At 46.1% G+C, this 11890-nt stretch overlaps 1 long non-coding RNA gene across 1 annotated transcript; it reads left to right on the forward strand.

Moving 5' to 3' along the window:
* Positions 1 to 11254: 11254 nt before the first annotated feature.
* LOC121844152 lies at positions 11255 to 11491 on the forward strand. The gene is made up of 2 exons (XR_006081886.1): positions 11255 to 11311; positions 11398 to 11491. It is a non-coding gene; the product is annotated as an uncharacterized LOC121844152 (long non-coding RNA).
* Positions 11492 to 11890: the final 399 nt, after the last annotated feature.

An 11890-nucleotide genomic window follows, 5' to 3' on the forward strand; every position in this document is an offset into this window, starting at 1 on the left:
TCATTCAGGAACAGAATGTTAGGTTCTCTACTGGAGAGATGAAGACTGGACAACTGAATCATTCAGGAACAGAATGTTAGGTTCTCTACTGGAGAGATGAAGACTGGACAACTGAATCATTCAGGAACAGAATGTTAGGTTCTCTACTGGAGAGATGAAGACTGGACAACTGAATCATTCAGGAACAGAATGTTAGGTTCTCTACTGGAGAGATGAAGACTGGACAACTGAATCATTCAGGAACAGAATGTTAGGTTCTCTACTGGAGAGATGAAGACTGGACAACTGAATCATTCAGGAACAGAATGTTAGGTTCTCTACTGGAGAGATGAAGACTGGACAACTGAATCATTCAGGAACAGACAATGAATCATTCAGGAACAGAAGGTTCTCTACTGGAGAGATGAAGACTGGACAACTGAATCATTCAGGAACAGAATGTTAGGTTCTCTACTGGAGAGATGAAGACTGGACAACTGAATCATTCAGGAACAGAATGTTAGGTTCTCTTTTGGAAATGAAGACTGGACAACTGAATCATTCAGGAACAGAATGTTAGGTTCTCTACTGGAGTTCAGATGAAGACTGGACAACTGAATCATTCAGGAACAGATATCAGCCTTATTCCCTCCTATAGTTGAAGACTGAACAGACTGAGATATCAGGAACAGATATGTCCTATAGTTCTTACTAGATGAAACTGGACAGACTGAGATATCAGGATACAGAATCCTTAGTTTACTACTGAACCCAGATTAAGACTGGACAACTGAATCATTCAGGAACAGCCTTATATCCTCCTATAGTGAAGACTAGGGTGAACTCTACTGGAGAGATGAGACTGGAGAAACTGAATCACTGAGATATCAGCCTGTATACCCTCCTATAGATGAAGACTGTGAACCCAACTCTATTTTAATCTGAACAGAATGTCAGGTTCTCAATTATCTGGAAAGTTGAAGACTGGACAACTGTTTCAGGAATAGAATGTTGAACTGGAGATGAAGATGGACAAAAATATTAATCAACAGTAGCAAAGACTGGGGAAAAGTCAGCCTTATACATTCAGGAAAGTTTAGCTACTGCCTTGGAGGAACTGAATGGGGATCCATAATAAACCCTAGGAAGGGTAGCTCTGCCTTGGCAGGAACTCAATGGGGATTCATAATAAACCCTCAAGTTTACAGCTGCCTTGTATTTTGGAACTAATGGGGATCCATAATAAACCCAGGAATCACCTTGTAAAGCTGCCTTGGCAGGAACAAATCCATATAAATACAACATACAAATACAATAAAAGATATCAGCCTTATACCCTCCTATAGTTTACTAGTGTGAACCCAATAGACTGAGAGTACTGACTTCTAAACCATAGTTTGAGATGGAATAATGGGGATCTTTCAATAAATAATACTGTGCCTCAATAAAACAGTAGCTACTGCCAATAAACACAGGAAGGTGAGTGACTGAGCTTCTCAATAAACACCTATAGTTTACTGTGCTTCTCAATAAACACAGTAAGGTGGGTAATCTGTGCTTCTCAATAAACACAGTCAAAAGTGACAAGTGCTTCTGAATAAACACAGTAAGGTGGATTGTGCTGTCATGGTCAAAAATAAACACAGTAGCTAAGATGGGGAAAAGTCTGTCTTCAGAGCCCTGTGCTTCTCAATAAACACAGTATGGTGGCTGTCCATAATAAACACAGGAAGTGGTAGCTACTGCCTTGCTTGGGGATCAATAAACAGGAAGAGGCTGCTGTAACTGTGCTTCTCAATAAACACAGGAAACTGTAGCTGCTGCCTTGGCAGGAAGTAACTGTGCATCCATAATAAACCCCAGGAAAGTAGCTGCTGTGGCTGTGCTAATGGGGATCAATAAACAGCTGCTGCCTTGGCAGAACTAATAAGGTGAGGGAACTGTGCATAATAAATACAACACAAATACAATAAACATGTGCTTCACAAAAACACAGTACCCAGGTCACAAGTACTGACTTCTAAACCAATAAACACAGTAAGGTGAGTGGCTGTGCTTCTCAATAAACACAGTAAGGTGTGTAACTGTGCTTCTCAATGAACACAGTAAGGTGAGTGACTGCTTCTCAATAAACACAGTAAGGTGTGTGGCTGTGCTTCTCAATAAACACAGTAAGGTGAGTGGCTGTGCTTCTCAATAAACACAGTAAGGTGTGTGGCTGTGCTTCTCAATAAACACAGTAAGGTGAGTGGCTGTGCTTCTCAATAAACACAGTAAGGTGTGTGGCTGTGCTTCTCAATAAACACAGTAAGGTGTGTGACTGTGCTTCTCAATAAACACAGTAAGGTGTGTAAATGTGGTGTGTTCCATCCTTGGTGGAACTGAATCCATACTCAAAAAACCTGTTTTTACAAAACAGGATCACACAATATACTGCATATACCATGACTACCTTTCATATAAACATGAGTAAAGCTCTTAGCTTTAATCTCTTACAGGAATAAGAAAAGAAAATGTAGTCAAAGGACTTTACACTGTAACTACAGCACCAGACTCACATGAACTAAACACTAAACTAACCTGGTCAATGCAAAGGACTTTACACTTTAACTACAGCATCAGACTCACCTCTTATAGCTCCACCCACCAGCCACCACTGTTTAAAACGCACGTATTTACTGTGACAGTGTTGTCGTGGTTTGACGTGTCCTTGACTCTGCTCTGTCCTCCTCTGAGACCTGCTACTCCAGTGGTAGCCGCGCCGCCAGGCAGCATCCCGTGGGCGTCGGGAGACCGGGACTGGTGGGACAACGCGTTTCATGCTCCCTCAGCCACATCATACCACATTACCGAGCTGACAGAGCCCGTCAGGTACAGCACCACCTGAGATTATACAGGTCTCACTAGGGGACTGTTTCTTCGAAAAGCTGCTCTTCATAAGGACAGAATATTAGTTATTAAGGCAACATAGAAGAGTTTGTGATTTGGAAGTGTGGAGTGTTCTAGAATGTCTAGTGAACACGTCATTTGGGGGGCCTCGAGAGGAGGATGGTGGGCCTCGAGAGGAGGATGGTGGGCCTCGAGAGGAGGATGGTGGGCCTCGAGAGGAGGATGGTGGGCCTCGAGAGGAGGATGGTGGGCCTCGAGAGGAGGATCGAGGGGGCTGGGGCCTCGAGAGGAGAGGAGGATGGTGGGCCTCGAGAGGAGGATGGTGGGCCTCGAGAGGAGGATGGGGCCTTGAGGGCCTCGAGGAGGATGGGGGCCTCGAGAGGAGAGGAGGATGGTGGGCCTCGAGAGGAGGAGGGGGGCCTCGAGAGGAGGATGGTGGGCCTCGAGAGGAGGTTGAGAGGCCTCGATAAGAAGATGGGGAGCCTCGAGAGGAGGATGGGGAGGATGGGGGGCCTCGAGAGGAGGATCGAGAGGAGGATGGGCCTCGAGAGGAGGATGGGGGCCTCGAGAGGAGGATGGTGGGCCTTGAGGAGGAGGTTGAGAGGCCTCGATAAGAAGATGGGGAGCCTCGAGAGGAGGATGGGGGCCTCGAGAGGAGGATGGTGGGCCTCGAGAGGAGGATGGGGGCCTCGAGAGGAGGATGGGGGCCTCGAGAGGAGGATGGTGGGCCTCAAGAGGAGGATGGGGGGCCTCGAGAGGAGGATGAGAGGCCTCGATAAGAAGATGGGGAGCCTCGAGAGGAGGATGGGGGGCCTCGAGAGGAGGATGGGGGCCTCGAGAGGAGGATGGTGGGCCTTGGAGGATGAGAGGCCTCGATAAGAAGATGGGGAGCCTCGAGAGGAGGATGGGGAGCCTCGAGAGGAGGGAGGGGGCCTCGAGAGGAGGATGAGAGGCCTCGATAAGAAGATGGGGAGCCTCGAGAGGAGGATGGTGGGCCTCGAGAGGAGGATGGGGGCCTCGAGAGGAGGATGAGAGGCCTCGATAAGAAGATGGGGAGCCTCGAGAGGAGGATGGTGGGCCTCGAGAGGAGGATGGGGGCCTCGAGAGGAGGATGAGAGGCCTCGATAAGAAGATGGGGAGCCTCGAGAGGAGGATGGGGGCCTCGAGAGGAGGATGGGTGGGCCTCGAGAGGAGGATGGGGGCCTCGAGAGGAGGATGGTGGGCCTTGAGAGAGGATGGGGGGCCTCGAGAGGAGGATGAGAGGCCTCGATAAGAAGATGGGGAGCCTCGAGAGGAGGATGGTGGGCCTCGAGAGGAGGATGGGGGCCTCGAGAGGAGGATGAGAGGCCTCGATAAGAAGATGGGGAGCCTCGAGAGGAGGATGGGGGGGCCTCGAGAGGAGGATGGTGGGCCTCGAGAGGAGGATGGTGGGCCTCGAGAGGAAGATGGTGTACCGGTACCCCCTGTATATAGCCTCCACATTGACTCTGTACCGGTACCCCCTGTATATAGCCTCCACATTGACTCTGTACCGGTACCCCCTGTATATAGCCTCCACATTGACTCTGTACCGGTACCCCCTGTATATAGCCTCCACATTGACTCTGTACCGGTACCCCCTGTATATAGCCTCCACATTGACTCTGTACCGGTACCCCCTGTATATAGCCTCCACGTTGACTCTGTACCGGTACCCCCTGTATATAGCCTCCACATTGACTCGTGTTCAGGTACCCCCTGTATATAGCCTCCACATTGACTCTGTACCGGTACCCCCTGTATATAGCCTCCACGTTGACTCTGTACCGGTACCCCCTGTATATAGCCTCCACATTGACTCTGTACCGGTACCCCCTGTATATAGCCTCCACATTGACTCTGTACCGGTACCCCCTGTATATCCTCCACATTGACTCTGTACCGGTACCCCCTGTATATAGCCTCCACATTGACTCTGTACCGGTACACCCTGTATATAGCCTCCACATTGACTCTGTACCGGTACCCCCTGTATATAGCCTCCACATTGACGTTGATGTCAATACTTTATACTGTATGTACTTTTGGCCCGTAGACAGTAACAGGGTACCTTTTGGAACACAGACCAAAGCTCCAGAGGCTGCAGACCAAGCTGTGTGTGGGGGTAGGGGAGGAGGTTACAATCCAGCGACCACTAACAATACTAACAATACTGCCACGATGCTGCCATGATGCTGCCACGATACTGCCACGATGCTGCCATGATGCTGCCACGATACTGCCACGATGCTGCCATGATGCTGCCACGATACTGCCACTGCCACGATACTGCCACAACTGCCACAATACTGCCACAATACTGCCACGATGCTGCCACGATACTGCCACGATACTGCCACGATACTGCCACAATACTGCCACAATACTGTCACAATACTGCCACAATACTGCCACAATACTGCCACAATACTGCCAGAGGAGATGAAACAGTGTGAAGTCCAAATAACTTGAGGTTCAAAGTGGACAGGCTTTATATGAAAGACATACTGTAATTGAGACCATTTTTTAAAAATGTGTGAATATTAAATTACAGGAAAATAAGTTCCTATTCATTGATCAATAATCAATAACAGCAGTCTGGAATAAAGAGGACCATTTTTAAATGAAACGTGAATAATACACACTTCTCCTCCAACTCTGGATCTCTCACTGGCATATTTAGCAAAGGAAGGAGGACCAGGGGTATTGTGAAATAACATTTACGATGTGGTAGGTGGGATGGTGTTTGAGGAGACGTGGTAAGATGGGATGCTGTTTGAGGAGACGTGTTAAGATGGGATGCTGTTTGAGTGCGTCTGACAGAGAAGCTCTATACGTTCCTCGGTTTACTGAGGCCCTCTAGTGGTGGTCTAGTAGAATGTTTTACGGCCGGTTCACAAATAATAAAACCCCAATGTTTTTTGCAATTGACACGGTGTTCCTAGGATTTACACTATAATTATGCATTTCTAAGTATCATTTGAAAATGACCACACAATGTAAATTGTCAAGAAGACATGATGGAAAATAACTGTCAATAATGATAATAATTGTGTCAGATTTAGAAGATGGATCATGTCATTAAACATATCTATATTTTAAGCAAATCAAAGTACATTGATGCAAATTGATAAACATGGGATTGAGATTGGGCAATTGGATAAATATGTCAACCTCATATATAGGCTGGTGGGATTATAATTGTCTTGTATTTTGATCGAATCCAGGCTGTATAGCACATTTTCAGATTTCAAACTCCTTTTTAATTCATCATAATTGTTTTTGCACGTTTTTCTAGTTATTTAGCCACTGTGTTCTTCGTGGGAAATCAACGTTTGGGAATAAACCAGGGCAGATGTTGCCGTTTCCATCTACACATTATTCTGTTATTGTTTGTTATGCAACAATGTTAAACAAATCACACAACAATCCGATTGAATAGATATGCGTTTTAAATATATCTAATGTGTTGTTTGCAGACTGTAAATTTATAAACACGCATCCACTCAGTTAGGTCATTTTCTGTTTTAACTAATTTGGCTTCTAACCATTTTTAGGGGATTGGCTGAGGCTACCCAGAATCCTTGGGCATAATGCATAATCATTTTACATTTGAACGTCAATGGGGATGTCCCAAGGATCCCAGATAGCGGCAAAATTCGCTGAGGGCAGGGATGGGCAAAAATGACAATATACCATAAAGATCAATGTATCAAAATAAACTATAAAATAGTTTTGAATTGTGTCATTTATTAATTAAAACACATGTATATTGTATTTTAAAATACACAAATAGAATTGCAAGTTGCCAACCCGACCAGAACAGCCCGAGTGGCGCAGCGGTGTTAAGCACTGCATCTCAGCGCAAGAGGCATCACTCCAGTCACTGTTTCGAATCCAGGCTGTATCACATCCGGCCGTGATTGGGAGTCCCCATAGGGCGGCACACAACTGGCCGAGCGTCATCCGGGTTTGGCCGGGGTAGGCTGTCAATGTAAATAATAGATTATACTTAACTGACTTGCCTATATAAAAACAGCAACAACATTCTCAGTAACAGTGTCATAAACGTTGTACATGCTTTGACTGTGATATGTTGTTGTTTCTCTAACTAAATCACTCTGGAGAAGATTGTCTGTTAAATGACCAAAATGCGTATTTAAGCAATAAGGCACGGGGGGATGTGCTAAATTCTTGAACTGCGCTCTTGGTTAAGGGCTTGTAAAGTAAGCATTTCACGGTAAGGTCTACACTTGTTGTACTCGAGTGACAAATAAAGTTTGATTTGATTGATATGGCCAATATACCACGGCTAAGGGCTGTTCTTAAGCACGACGCATCGTGGAGTGCCTGGGCACAGCCCTTAGCCGTGGTATATTGGCCATAAAAATCAAATCAAACTTTATTTGTCACTCGAGGTGCCTTATTGCTATTATAAACTGCTTAGCAACGTAAATAGAGCAGTAAAAATACATGTTTTGTCATATTTGTGGTATATGGTCTGATATACCTCGGCTGTCAGCCAATCAGCATTCAGAGCTGGAACCACAGTTTATAATTGAAAATGAACATACCAAAATGAAGTGAAAAGCACAGTGGGTATTATTATTGGTCTTGTTTTGTGACAGAACTCATTAGAATAATACTCAGCATGCTTTGCAATTGTTCATTTTGTTTTTACATTTCCATGTATATTTAGTTAATTTAGCATGAAGCTCTTATCACACCATAGTGCTATCACAATCCATATGCGGTTCGTTCAATCAATATCTGTCCGATTTCTGATAGTAATTCAGGTTGAAAGGGGGCCACACAATGTGAACCGCTTTAAAAATAAAAATGGTATAGAAAAGTGTTTTTAAATTTTGAAAATACGAATTACAGCTCTCGAAAGTATCTTGTTTCCAAAATGCATTGGAGTGTAGTTCAGCCCAGTGTAATAGAATATAAAAGGTTGATCGAACTAGATAGTTGATTCCATCTGTGTGAGGGTGGGATCGGAAGCACCGTGGTTGATGTGAATGAGAGAGTTGGGGGGTTGTAGCTACATATTTACGTTCAGCGGGAACCGCCCTTCATTCGCCCACATGGGGACCGACAGGTCGCCACTTTCCTAAACCCTCCATACTATCCCACAGTACAGCGGTAGAGACACGTGTGCTCCCCAGTTTTGTCATATAGTTCCTAGTCCATGTTAAAAGTGTACGAAGCAGTTGCTAGATTTGTGTTTATTTGGTTTTCCTCCCCACATTCAGCGGTAAATCCAGGCAACTGAGCGAAGATGGTGGATTTCAGCGGTGAGTGTCTTGCTAAACGCATGTTATTGGCAAGCAACTCTTTTTAATTTAATTTTATCCCTATACATATTTAGGGGGGGTGGGGAAACAGATTTTAAAAAATGGTATAGCTATCCATGCTTAGACGTGCGTTTCAGCGTCCTAAAACGGAGGAGTCGGTGAGTAACAGCAGTGTAGTAAGTGTCGCATGGCAGTCCTCTCCTCCATAGTTGAGAATGAGGGAGATTTGAAAAGCGTGTCTCTCTCTCTCTAAAGTGCCTTTTAGTTAGACCGGACTGATTTATCCAACTTTTATCTACTTACACTATTATACACTTGTTTTTAGTTGTAGTTTAAAAAAAAATAAAGTTTTAACGGGGTTAATTGTATTGGATGAAAGCGTTGATTTGATATGTTTGACTGTATAATGTGTGTTTAGTGTCTCCCCTCCCCAGAACAAAGCAGCAGCACATGGGGCAGTTTTAGGCCGCAGGGTTTCTTAGCCAGTTAGCTTAGCCAAGTTGGTAGCTTTCTACAATGTTTAACTAGTTAACTAATAACCTCATCTAACCGGTGAAATGACTATTTAATCACACACACATAAATGAGGGCAACTCGTACCGTGTAACATTGTAGCTTTGTGCTAAATGAGTCCCCTAGTTTAGATACAGTAACAAGTTATGTGGCTAGGCTAACGTGTTAGCTAGCAGCAACTTATTAGCCGAACTAAACTAGTTAACTAGTTTGACAAATTAGCTTTTCATTTGTGTGTTTTTTAATTTTTTTTAAAGATGTACTTTCTGTGTTGTAAGTTTGCAAGGTATTTGAGTTTGTTGTTGTAGTAGTAGTTGGCTAATGTTAGGTTAAATGTCCAAAACAACACAGTTGCTAAAGGCTAACTAGCCAGACTGGTTTGTGATTCACACACAGTTCCCCTCCACTTTCTCCCATGGGTCTGATATTTTACACGGGGAACTAAACTCTGCTGCATACCTAGACGCCTGATTGCATGCATTATCTATCTGCCTCCTGAATAAACGCAGGTGGTAGAGTTGTTTTTGTAGTAAATATGACTAAAAAAAGGTTGTTTGTTGCGGACTCCATGTTAAGACTATGGGGGAAGGGTGGACAGACTGGCGCAGAAGACTCACAGAAAAGCAGGCGGCAAGCTGCGCGGTACATTTATTTATTTATATATATATATATATATGACTGTATGTATTAATAAATAAAAAGTGGAAGGGGAGAAAGAAATATATCCACTTTATATTTATTTCACCTTTTATTTAACCAGGTAGGCAAGTTGAGAACAAGTTCTCATTTACAACTGAGACACTGACCAAGATGAAGCAAAGCAGTTCGACACACAACAACACAGAGTTACACATGGAGTAAACAAACATACATTAAATAACACAGAACTAAAGAAAAGACTCATGGTTCACAATTAATCATAATATTTCAACTACCGATTGACACATTTGAATTACACTTAAGTGATAAGTCACTGTTGGGCGCTTTTTAATTATGTTTATATATAGCTCATCAAGTTGTGTTTTACAAGAGACCGCCCATTGATGCAGATAGACTTGTTGCTGCAGATAGCTAGTGAACATGGCATGGTGCCTTCCTATAGATGGTACTGGACGTAGCCTGGCTGAATGGGGAAACATCGTCTCGTGTTGTCTTCAGAGAGGTGTATCAACAACACACTACTCTTATACTGTGTTGTCACGGTGAACATGGCATGGTGCCTTCCTATAGACGGCACTGGACGTAGCCTGGCTGAATGGGGAAACATCGTCTCGTGTTGTCTTCAGAGAGGTGTATCAACAACACACTACTCTTATACTGTGTTGTCACGGTGAACATGTTCATAACGACTGGTCTTTGTGATTTCAGGATGCTGCTTTCTTCCGAAGTTGTGAAACCTGGACTTCTCCCATCAACACTTGGGGTGTGTTGTTGTGAGGAAAATGTTTATTTTGGAGATTTGTTTCGTTGTAAAGAAGATGGAAGATACAGAAGGCCTGGTTTAATTGTCTGTCGCTGTGTTGTCAAAGTGCTTACAGTGCAGGTAGTGCTATGGAATATCTACTGCAGTGGAGGCACTTCTAGCAATACCGCTGACGCTGACCCCCGGTGAAACCTAACCCTGCTTGGATCAGGCTCTGGAGTCACTTCTAGCAATACCGCTGACCCCTGGTGAACCCTAACCCTGCTTGGACCAGGCTCTGGAGGCACTTCTAGCAATACCGCTGACCCCGGTGAACCCTGCTTGGACCAGGACCTGATGGTTTGACTTGACTTCATGATGTCTTTGTGCTAAGGTGCATCTAGTGCAGATAGTGACATAGACTAGCACCTACTGCCCTAAGTGCCCCTTCTGGCATAAGGGTCTAACTAACATCCCACCAACCAAGATCACTCCCTGTATTTTTCTTGCAGTTCTCTGCTAGTTTTGCATAGTTGCATTACAAGTAAAAATGAGTTGTGCAAATCTATGCAAAACTGATGGAGGCTTGCTTGTTCTTCCACCTACCTGGTCACCCTCACCCCAAGACCATCCAACCCTCCAGCTACCTGGTCACCCCAAGACCATCCCACTGTCCTGAGCCTCCAGCTACCTGGTCACCCTCACACCATCCCACTGTCTTGAGCCTCCAGCTACCTGGTCACCCTCACACCATCCCACTGTCCTGAGCCTCTAGCTACCTGGTCACCCCCACACCATCCCACTGTCCTGAGCCTCCAGCTACCTGGTCACCCCCACCCCATCCCACTGTCCTGAGCCTCTGTCCCAAGCCTCTCTCCAATCAGACCAACGGTTGACGAGGTGCTAAAGACCATCCCACTGTCCTGAGCCTCTGTCCTGAGCCTGGACCCAGCCTGTCTCCAATCAGACCAACGGTTGACGAGGTGCTAAAGACCATCCCACTGTCCTGAGCCTCTGTCCTGAGCCTGGACCCAGCCTGTCTCCAATCAGACCAACGGTTGACGAGGTGCTAAAGACCATCCCACTGTCCTGAGCCTCTGTCCTGAGCCTGGACCCAGCCTGTCTCCAATCAGACCAACCGAGGTGCTAAAGACCATCCCACTGTCCTGAGCCTGGACCCAGCCTGTCTCCAATCAGACCAACTGTTGACGAGGTGCTAAAGACCATCCCACTGTCCTGAGCCTGGACCCAGTCTCCAATCTGACCAACTCCAAGACCATCCCTCTGTCCAGACCCGAGGTGCTAAAGACCATCCCTCTGTCCTGAGCCTGGACCCAGCCTGTCTCCTCTGTCCTGAGCCTGGACCCAGCCTGTCTCCTCTGTCCTGAGCCTGGACCCAGCCTGTCTCCTCTGTCCTGAGCCTGGACCCAGCCTGTCTCCTCTGTCCTGAGCCTGGACCCAGCCTGTCTCCTCTGTCCTGAGCCTGGACCCAGCCTGTCTCCTCTGTCCTGAGCCTGGACCCAGCCTGTCTGAGCCTGGACCCAGCCTGTCTCCTCTGTCCTGAGCCTGGACCCAGCCTGTCTCCTCTGTCCTGAGCCTGGACCCAGCCTGTCTCCTCTGTCCTGAGCCTGGACCCAGCCTGTCTCCAACCAGACCCTGTCTAAAGACCATCCTCTGTCCTGAGCCTGGACCCAGCCTGTCTCCTCTGTCCTGAGCCTGGACCCAGCCTGTCTCCTCTGTCCTGAGCCTGGACCCAGCCTGTCTCCTCTGTCCTGAGCCTGGACCCAGCCTG

The sequence above is a fragment of the Oncorhynchus tshawytscha genome, unplaced genomic scaffold, assembly GCF_018296145.1.
Source record: "Oncorhynchus tshawytscha isolate Ot180627B unplaced genomic scaffold, Otsh_v2.0 Un_contig_3934_pilon_pilon, whole genome shotgun sequence".
Lineage (NCBI taxonomy): Eukaryota > Metazoa > Chordata > Actinopteri > Salmoniformes > Salmonidae > Oncorhynchus > Oncorhynchus tshawytscha.